Consider the following 5,000-nt stretch of genomic DNA (forward strand, 5'->3'; position numbering starts at 1 on the left):
TATATATGACATGCTGATACCCATAGTACTACTCTCACTCAATCACACTATGGAACCATTAGGTCAGACTCAGAGGACAGAGGGAACTGTGATGACGCCAGACCAGAGGGAACTCTGATGATGCTATTGGGACTGGGTATTAGTCAATAACTTAGACTACTGCATATGCTGTAGTCTAACACAACACATTGGCACATTACGGTGTATTTTATAAAGGGCTCTGTCTGTGGTCTCTTATCCACTGACCCCATAAAGAAGGCCGGAGGACATGTGTATCGATCACAGCTGCTGTCGAACAGAGAGCTCACCGGGGAACTGTAGCTGAGTGAAGAGCATGCTGGGAGATGGAGTAACACCGTGGAAGAATTCAGCAATGTCATTACCTAGAATTCCCTGAATAGTTTGTTTCCAGTCTAGGTAGGTTGTGTAAGTAATGCTGTTTCCACCATCGTTGATGTGTGTTTTCATAAGTAAACAGAAACAAACACTACAGGCCAATCTATTTCCATAATAACCGTAGACGGTCCATCTCTGGTTTGTCTAGGTAAACATGATGATCAGTTACGCACACACACACACACACACACACACACACACACACACACGCACGCACGCACACACACACGTGAAAGATAATATATCTACATTGTAGTCATTTATCTAATCTATTTATAGTATTTATATGGTATTAACATCCATAGCAGGTTGGTATAAAGCAGTCCTACAGTATGAACTCTGCAGAGGTCACAGTGACTCTATGGTGTTATAGAAGGGGATCCTGGGGGGCCTCTACATGTTTTCACTGCCAGGTTAGGAAGGGGATCCTGGGGGGCCTCTACATGTTTTCCCTGCCAGGTTAGGAAGGGGATCCTGGGCGGCCTCTACATGTTTTCACTGCCAGGTTAGGAAGGGGACCCTGGGGGGCCTCTACATGTTTTCCCTGCCAGGTTAGGAAGGGGATCCTGGGGGGCCTCTACATGTTTTCACTGCCAGGTTAGGAAGGGGATCCTGGGGGGCCTCTACATGTTTTCACTGCCAGGTTAGGACATCTGTGTGTGTTTGTGTGTGTGTGTGTCTGTGTGTATGTGTCTGTGTCTGTGTGTGTGTGTGTGTCCGCGTTTTTGTGTCTGTCTGTCTGTCTGTCTGTCTGTCTGTCTGTCTGTGTGTCTGTGTGTGTGTGTGTGTGTGTGTGTGTGTAGATGTGGGGGATGTGGTTTGGCTATTTGTGTTTACGTGTGTGTGCGTGGTTCTATGGGTGTGTACTGGTAAACCCTTGAGAGGATGTGTCGGTATACAAATTGTTAATTGTAGAACCAGTAAAAGGAACCCGTAAGAAAACCCCCACAGTATTTGTATAACTCATAACAGTATGACTCACCCCTTGAGAGCACATGTGTCAGTTATATGAACTCAGTATAGAAATAGTTAGTGTAGAGTTCTATAAGAAAAGTCCTTATAAAAGCCCTTCTGTATAACAGCATGATGCAACACTCTGTAATGGAACAGGAACGAGGGATGGGAGAGAAAACTTCAGAGGATGAATAGAGGAATCAGGTGTTTTATTTCACTGACGTTACACATACCTGTCCTGTTTGAATAAACCAGGGGGAGTGGCCTGGTCTCTGACAGGAACGAACCTGTCCTGTTTGAATAACCAGGGGGAGTGGCCTGGTCTCTGACAGGAACGAACCTGTCCTGTTTGAATAAACCAGGGGGAGTGGCCTGGTCTCTGACAGGAACGAACCTGTCCTGTTTGAATAACCAGGGGGAGTGGCCTGGTCTCTGACAGGAACGAACCTGTCCTGTTTGAATAAACCAGGGGGAGTGGCCTGGTCTCTGACAGGAACGAACCTGTCCTGTTTGAATAAACAGGGGGAGTGGCCTGGTCTCTGACAGGGAACAAACCTGTCCTGTTTGAATAAACCAGGGGGAGTGGCCTGGTCTCTGACAGGAACGAACCTGTCCTGTTTGAATTAACCAGGGGGAGTGGCCTGGTCTCCGACAGGGAACAAACCTGTCCTGTTTGAATAAACCAGGGGGAGTGGCCTGGTCTCTGACAGGAACGAACCTGTCCTGTTTGAATAACCAGGGGGAGTGGCCTGGTCTCTGACAGGAACGAACCTGTCCTGTTTGAATAAACCAGGGGGAGTGGCCTGGTCTCTGACAGGAACGAACCTGTCCTGTTTGAATAAACAGGGGGAGTGGCCTGGTCTCTGACAGGGAACAAACCTGTCCTGTTTGAATAAACCAGGGGGAGTGGCCTGGTCTCTGACAGGAACGAACCTGTCCTGTTTGAATTAACCAGGGGGAGTGGCCTGGTCTCTGACAGGTAACGAACCTGTCCTGTTTGAATAAACCAGGGGGAGTGGCCTGGTCTCTGACAGGAACGAACCTGTCCTGTTTGAATAAACCAGGGGGAGTGGCCTGGTCTCTGACAGGAACGAACCTGTCCTGTTTGAATAAACCAGGGGGAGTGGCCTGGTCTCTGACAGGGAACAAACCTGTCCTGTTTGAATAAACCAGGGGGAGTGGTCTGGTCTCTGACAGGGAACAAACCTGTCCTGTTTGAATAAACCAGGGGGAGTGGCCTGGTCTCTGACAGGAACGAACCTGTCCTGTTTGAATAAACCAGGGGGAGTGGCCTGGTCTCTGACAGGAACGAACCTGTCCTGTTTGAATAAACCAGGGGGAGTGGCCTGGTCTCTGACAGGAACGAACCTGTCCTGTTTGAATAAACCAGGGGGAGAGGCCTGGTCTCTGACAGGAACGAACCTGTCCTGTTTGAATAAACCAGGGGGAGTGGCCTGGTCTCTGACAGGTAACGAACCTGTCCTGTTTGAATTAACCAGGGGGAGAGGCCTGGTCTCTGACAGGGAACGAACCTGTCCTGTTTGAATTAACCAGGGGGAGTGGCCTGGTCTCTGACAGGAACAAACCTTTTCCTCTCAGAGTGGAGCGGATGGTACTGAGTCCCAAATGGCACCCTATTCCCTATAGGGGATGGCCCTTGTCAAAACAAAAGTAGTGCACTATAAAGGGAATAGGATGCCATTTTGGATATAGACTGTGCACACCAACAATGACTTCCTCTGTCATGTGGTCACAGGTTAGTATGGGAGGTGTCTGACACAAGAGTAAGTCCCAGAGCTCGGGTTGAGAGTCCAAGGCTACGGTTACAGTTACGACACAGAACCTGCCGGAATAATCAAGTGATTGCCATAGATGCCAGTTCTGTAATGGGGTGGAGACACAGGTCACATGAGGACAATGTATTTCATAAAATGCCTTGCAGCATTCAGAAGGAAGAGGAAGTGGTCACACCCTAGCAAGCAGACCTAGCAGGTTCTAACAGGTTATTACTTCTCGCTAATGTAGCTGGATACATCACCTGTTCCTGATAAGGGGAGCAGAGAATAGCCTTGTCAAAAGTAGTGCACTATATCGGGTATAGATTGTCATTTGGAACAGAGCCTAGGTCAATACAACACACCCCTCCATAGTCAAATGACCCCCAGACAGATAAAGATGTCCTGTACTTCCTGTATATCCCTGGAACTGTTCCTTCACATCATTGCCCTGACTGTGGTATAATTATACAACTAGTGTACCTTGTATCTACACAATATCTATGGTTGGTTAGCCGGACACAGATTAAGCCAAGTCCTGGACTGAATCTCTATCAGAAATGATTCTTAGTCCAGAACTAGGTTTAATCTGTGTCCGGGAAACTGTCCCTTACAGTATTTGACTCTTTTATACAGTATTATATACAGGATACCTCACAAACCTGGAGAAACACAGACAGCCAGGTCGGCACCCATAGACATGGCTACATCCACATTATATTATGTTACATACTTCCCAGACCAGCAGTATTTACAGAGTTATTGATTATCCATCCTGGTCAGTGACCTGCAGTATTTACTGAGTTATTGATTCTCCATCCTGGTCAGTGAGATGCAGTATTTACTGAGTTATTGATTATCCATCCTGGTCAGTGACCTGCAGTATTTACTGAGTTATTGATTATCCATCCTGGTCAGTGAGATGCAGTATTTACTGAGTTATTGATTATCCATCCTGGTCAGTGACCTGCAGTATTTACTGAGTTATTGATTCTCCATCCTGGTCAGTGAGATGCAGTATTTACTGAGTTATTGATTCTCCATCCTGGTCAGTGAGATGCAGTATTTACTGAGTTATTGATTCTCCATCCTGGTCAGTGACCTGCAGTATTTACTGAGTTATTGATTCTCCATCCTGGTCAGTGACCTGCAGTATTTACTGAGTTATTGATTCTCCATCCTGGTCAGTGACCTGCAGTATTTACTGAGTTATTGATTCTCCATCCTGGTCAGTGAGATGCAGTATTTACTGAGTTATTGATTATCCATCCTGGTCAGTGACCTGCAGTATTTACTGAGTTATTGATTATCCATCCTGGTCAGTGAGATTCAGCTGTGTCTAGCTCCATCAGTGATTTGTGGTGTTTCCTGTCATTTTGTGAGGCCTATTTCCTGTTGATTTGAGAGGACTATTTCCTTTCTGGTGACATCCTGCCTAACAACACACACATACGCACGCACGCACGCACGCACGCACACACACACACACACACACACCAGACAAACTGTAGCACAGACTGGATTACCTCATCATGACACAGCAAATATCACAAGACCTCACTGTCTCCCCGGGTGCATCTCAATACAATGGCTTATTCTCCTCATCACCTCATCTCTTTCTTCATCCGCACTCATGGGAAAGAAACTGGACAGTGGAACGCAAGTTCCTGGTAGGGATCCATCATATTTTTGCTTTGACTTGTCCAGTTTTCGACTATTAAGATGAAGGAGAGGAGACGAGGAGAGGAAACTACAAGACTATTGAGATGAAGGAGAGGAGATGAGGAGAGGAAGCTACTAGACTATTGAGATGAAGGAGAGGAGACGAGGAGAGGAAACTACAAGACAATTGAGATTAAGGAGAGGAGATGAGGA

This window comes from Salvelinus fontinalis, chromosome 34 (genome assembly GCF_029448725.1).
Source record: "Salvelinus fontinalis isolate EN_2023a chromosome 34, ASM2944872v1, whole genome shotgun sequence".
Taxonomy (NCBI): domain Eukaryota; kingdom Metazoa; phylum Chordata; class Actinopteri; order Salmoniformes; family Salmonidae; genus Salvelinus; species Salvelinus fontinalis.